The sequence below is a fragment of the Oenanthe melanoleuca genome, chromosome 3 (assembly GCF_029582105.1).
Source record: "Oenanthe melanoleuca isolate GR-GAL-2019-014 chromosome 3, OMel1.0, whole genome shotgun sequence".
NCBI lineage: Eukaryota > Metazoa > Chordata > Aves > Passeriformes > Muscicapidae > Oenanthe > Oenanthe melanoleuca.
This window is the reverse complement of record NC_079336.1, coordinates 108915066-108920863: the sequence shown is the minus strand read 5'-3', so window position 1 is coordinate 108920863 and position 5798 is coordinate 108915066. Positions and strand designations below refer to the sequence as shown.

Sequence of the window (5798 nt, the reverse complement as noted above, 5' to 3'; positions counted from 1 at the left end):
TGTTCAGGGCCCCAGTGGAAGTCGTTCTTCTTGCGGGTGATCAGGTAGAGAGGGCTCACAATCTCGCTGTACTCAGGGATGTGCGTTCTCCAAAAACCTATGGCACCTAGGAAAGCCTGTGTTTCCTTCTTGCTTGTTGGTGGAGACATTGCAGTGATCTTATTGATGACCTCAGTGGGGATCTGGCGCCGTCCATCTTGCCACTTCACTCCCAGGAACTGGATCTCTCGGGCAGGTCCTTTGACTTTGCTCTTTTTAATGGCAAAACCGGCTCCCAGCAAAATCTGGATGATCTTTTCTCCCTTCTTAAATACCTCCATTGCCGTGTTCCCCCACACAATGATGTCATCGATGTACTGCAAATGTTCTGGAGCCTCACCCTTTTCCAGTGCAGCCTGGATCAGTCCATGGCAGATGGTGGGGCTGTGTTTCCACCCTTGGGGCAGTCGGTTCCAGGTGTACTGCACACCCCTCCAGGTGAAAGCAAACTGCGGCCTGCATTTTGCTGCCAAAGGAATGGAGAAAAACGCATTGGCGATGTCAATGGTGGCATACCACCTTGCTGCCTTGGACTCCGACTTATACTGCAGCTCCAGCATGTCTGGCCCGGCTAGCTCAGTTGGTAGAGCATGAGACTCTTAATCCCAGGGTCGTGGGTTTGAGCCCCACGTTGGGCACCAAAATCTGTCCTGGTTTGAAGGACAGGTGTCCGCCAAGAAAGGCAGAAATTTTTCTTTGAAGCACAGACCCGAATTCCACTCCCACCAAATATTATAAACGTTTGAATTAAGGACTCTGAGGCAGAGATAAGGGGGTAGGAATAACAGCTCTTTTACTAATATATCTAACTGTACCAGCAGAAACAACAGCAGTTGTTAAAATTACTAACAAAACAGAACAGATTACTCGGTTCCAGTCCTTTCTTTAGCTGTGAGCACGCTCTCTCTCGGCAGGAGCGGAGGCGGGAGCGGGCGGCCGTGGCCGCGCCGGTCTCGGGGGGGGAGCGGCTGGAGCGGGCAGCTCCTCGCTCACCGTTTGGGTTCTGGTGGTCAGCTGTGTCCGCAGAGGCTGAAGGCTGTAGCAGGGCAGGTGATGGCAGAGGGTTTGGCTCTCCCTGCGTTCGGCCGCGTGGCTCCAAGACCGAGAGGATCCCCCTCCCCGCCCCCGGAAACACAAGTCCCCTCCGGAAGCACGAGAGCCCCTCTCCAAGCCAATCCCACCTACCCCTTTTGTCCAGAGCCCGCAAAGATCCGCGGTGTACCCGGCAGCTCCATTGGCATGACAATGGGAAAAATTCTTTAAATTGACACAGCAATAGGAAAAATACTCAACCCCCAAGAGGCACCTATCCATACATCTCATTATTTAATCATTGCTTATTTGTAAAGACAGAACATTTTAGAGTACTCTCATATGTCTGTATCTTGTCACCCTGAAAATGCTTAAAATTGAAATTTCTATTTAGTCTTTGTAGAAATAACATTTTTTAAGAAATTGATTCAGAAGCTTCAAGTACTTTGTCTATTTCCTTAGCACTTCAATCCACAAAAAAAAAAAAAATCATTTGAACAATTGTTGTTTTCTCAGAATATCTTCGATGAATGAAATATTTCGGACCAAATTTTTCCATGCAACCTTAAGATTTTTCCCATTTCTTTTTGAGTGAAAAACATAGTAATTGATATATATAATTTTGATGGGACAAATAATATACTTCACTGTACAGAAGAGAGAAAATAAATGCAGTTTTATCACTGAATGGTTCATGATATGAGGAAAGAAAAGACATAGAATGTGGTAACCAAGACTGATAGCACTGTAGATTTAATTAGCATATGCAGTTTGATAACCAAGATGCCTTGGCAAGAGCAAACAGAACTTTGAAGATTACAAGAGGATTGGATCAAGACTGGCTGACAGAAAAGAAGATTTTACTAAGTAGAAATGTAAAGTTTGTCTGTGTGATGTTTAACACAATGAATGTAGTATAAAATTACTAGCCTGCCTGAAAATTATATAGAAGTATATGTAGCTCACAGTAAAATATGGATTCTAATCATGAATCGGTAGTCCTCATCTCTCTCAATTGTCGATAATAGCATGTCTCATAAACCAAATGGGCTTTCCTTACATGTAGGAAAAAAAGAGTAGGGAGCTTTTTCTGTGGGGGTATTTGATTTCCTGGGGGCAGAAAGAAAATGGAAAGACAGCTGATCTGAACTCGGGCTCCACCTGAACCATATAGGCAATAGTCTGAATTCCTGTGACAGAACAAGGAAAACAAGAGCCAGAGATGTGCAATTGCTGCTGGAAGAAATACCCCAAATGAATGAAGCAATAAAATCGGGCAAGCGAGACAAGAAGAGCCTAAAAAAGGAGGCTAAAGCATAAAATTACATTTTTGGCCGATATTCAGCAGCTGTGTTGGGAGTTGAGTGTTTTTCTATTACTGTGTCAATTTAAAGCATTTTTCCCATTATTATGCCAATGGAGCTGGCTGGGTTACACCCAGGACCTTTGATGACTCTAGACAAAGGGGTAGGTGGGAGCGGCATCCGGGAGGGGCTACTCGTGTTTTTGGCGAGCTCGGAGGAGGACTGCCCCCATCTCCAGCCCATGAGGCCGAACGCAGGAGAGCCAGACCGTCTGCAATCACCTGCCCTGCATCTGCCCCGTTCCAGCCTCCTGCCTCTGAGGACACAGCTGGTCACCCGGACACAAACGGTGAGCGAGGAGCTGCCCTCTCCAGCCTGCTCCCACCCGAGACCGGCCGCTGCTGCTCCCTCCAACCTCCACTCCCGCCTGCTCTCTGCAGCTGTCAGGCTTTGTTCCGTTTGGAGCACCAGGACCAAGAGCAGAGAGAGTGTGCCTGCAGCTAAAGAAAGGACTGGGACTAAGTTATCTGTTCTGTTTTGTTGGTAATTTTAACAACTGCTATTGTTTCTGCTTGTACAGTTAGATATAATAGTAAAAGAGCTATTATTCCTACCCCCTTATCTCTGCCTCAGAGTCCTTGATTCAAACAATTATAATACTTGGGGGGAGTGGAATTAAAGTCTGTATTTCAAAGGAAAACTTCTGCCTTTATTGGCAGACACCTGTCCTTCAAATTAGGACAAGCTGTCTGCATACACCAAGCTGGCTGTTTGGGGAGCACTACAGTGGTAATGTAGAGGAAGGACCAATGACATCTCAGCACTGACAGCAATGGGAGGTCCAGCACAGAAAACAGAACAAGGAGTCCCCAGGAGACTAGCGAGAGAACTGGGGATGGCTCAGACCCCCACTCCTCTCCTTCCTCTCCCCCAGGAGTGGCTCAGTGTGAGGGTCTTGTTAAGGACAGCCTTCACAGAGTGAGACCACAAACCACGCATGTTCCAGCACCCACAAATCGGAAAAGTTGACCCTGATCCTCACAGCTACCAAAGCCACCTGCCACTAATTTCCTTTTCTGGGCCCACAGGCCAAAACATGGAGCAAGAAGAGAGCCAAAAATGGGTATCTGTCCTCCCCAGCAGCACCAAAGTGCACATAGCATCTCCTCTCTGTCTCTGATGCCAGAAGCTGTTACTGTTTTTTCCTGCCCAGGAAATGACAGTTAAAACACACATGGCAAATGACAATGTTTTTCCTAATAGCATCCACATGTGTGTGTTCTCACTTTGAGGAGCTGCTCTCAGACACATTTGAGCAACATTTCATCACAACACTAGGGATGAATACATAGCCCCAAAATGAAATGAACCATAACACACACTGTGCACAGAGAAGACTGCAAATTCTAAACATATGCCATTAATTTCTCTTCCTCTCCCCTCTGCCTTGAATATTTGGCAAAGAACTGCTAAAATCCTGCTTTGAATTCTCAGAATTTAATAAAGCTAGGTAAGATGTTTGAATTTTCTCCAGCAACAGATACCTAAAAAAAGGTACTCAGCAGGGCTGATTTTTACTGGATCACATATCCAGTGCAGTGTCACAGGAATGAAGCAGACAATTTCTAATTCAAGAGGCAATTTTAAAACCTGCTGTGTTTTTCCGGAAAATCACTCTCCTCTCAGAGCTGCCAAAGGCATTTTAGCAACAAACGGACCTAGAGAGGAAGAAGTAAACAACAGAGAGGTTTGTGTTTTGAGAGCAGGAAACAGAATTCACCAACTGCAACAAAACTGACCAGAAAATTTTTCGAAAAGAAATGACACCAGCCTTCTCCTCCTTCCCTAATTTCATAAATGAAAGTGGAAATGTTAAAGCACATAAGATGTGTAGTAGGATAAATTAAGAAATTTTGAATAAACGAGAGGTGAAAACAGAATTATCTCCCTTTCTGTTTGTATTACTTTTCAGCACTGCTTGCCACGAGTCCCATTAAACAGGAAACATGACAAAGCTCTCTGTTAGTTTTCCTTCACTAAAAGTTCAGGAAACAAAAAGATGATGTCTGTGACTTGAGGCAAGACCTAAACAGTATTCATTAGAAATTAAACCCTTCCTGTGGTTGAAGCAACAGTCCATCTGTTCACTGCCATTGACATTGGTTTGCAACAGTCCAGCAATCATCTTACTGTTGTTATGGCGCAAGACTGGTTAGAGGACATGCAGAATAAAGAAAGGAATTAGTCAGGTTAATGCATATAAGGGAAAAGTCCAGCTGTCATCATAATTACAAGTTTTTCCATGTTATAAATACATTTGAGGAGCTTCTTGTTAATTTCTTTGACTGCCTACAGAAGGGAAAAGTTGGCCGTGGTGCAGCATCAATGACATTCACAGGTATTTAAGTAAAAAATGAGAGTCCTGTTTATTTCCAGCCTGTTTCTGAATGGCTTGTGTGCAGAGCAGATCAGTTTCAGGTTTTAAGGGAATAATGACAATTCCTGTTTGACTGGTTTTGGGGTATTTGAAGCCAAGTGTTTCTTAGGCTCTCCAGCCACTCTTTCCTCCAAACAGGTTATAAGGTCTTTCTGGCAGCTGAATCACTGGTGCAGAGCTTTTCTGGAATTCTGGAATCCCCAAGCATCTAGAGGGATGTTTACACATTATTGGGAGGTTGTTTGTTTTTTGTTTTTTTTTTTCTTTTTCTTTTTCTTTCCTCTTTGCCTGCGGATTTTTTTTTCCCATTGACATGCTAAGAAGCACTGATGGCTAGGTCCTTGAGAAGGAGGGCGGGGCGGGGGAACAGCTCGAGATTAGAAGCAGGAAAAGGAGGGTGGGGGCAGTTGCTGTCTCGCTCGCTCTTGGTCTCGGAGAAGAAAGGTCACTGCTGCTATTGCTGTCATCCCAATGCCGGGTGCCGTTTTCTTCCGTTGGACCCCGCACCCCTGCCCTTGTTAGGACACCCTCCCGCTTCAGCTTGCTATATTCCAAGCGTCCTGTTGGAGTACTGGGACCGACACTGCCCCAGGGTTCGTGAGCAAAGCCTCTCCTCCATCCCTTCCCGTCTGGGACACAGCCACCATCACCCCAGCGCCCCTGCAGTGGAGTAGGAATCGTCGCACCTGCCCTGTCCACCGGGAACCTGCCAGAGCTCACTGCCAACTGTGATGGTAACTGCACCAAAGGGAAAAGTGCCCACGGCCGAGAGGATTGGAACTGGATTCCTGTTCTGTTTGCTGTTAATTTCATAGTTGTTTTTGTTTGTCTTGTTATATATATATTAGTAAAGAACTGTTATTCCTATCTCCATATCTTTGCCTGAGAGCCCCTTAATTTCAAAATTATACTAATTCAGAGAGAGGGATTTACTTTCTCCATTTCAAGGGAAGGCTCTGCTTTTTCCTAGCAGATACCTGTCTTTC

General features: G+C 45.3%; 1 non-coding gene across 1 annotated transcript; it reads left to right on the top strand.

The window, feature by feature from the left end:
• The first annotated feature begins 604 nt into the window (after positions 1–604).
• Positions 605–677, top strand: TRNAK-CUU (transfer RNA lysine (anticodon CUU)). Its single transcript has one exon. It is a non-coding gene; the product is annotated as a tRNA-Lys (tRNA).
• The last annotated feature ends 5121 nt before the right edge of the window (positions 678–5798 follow it).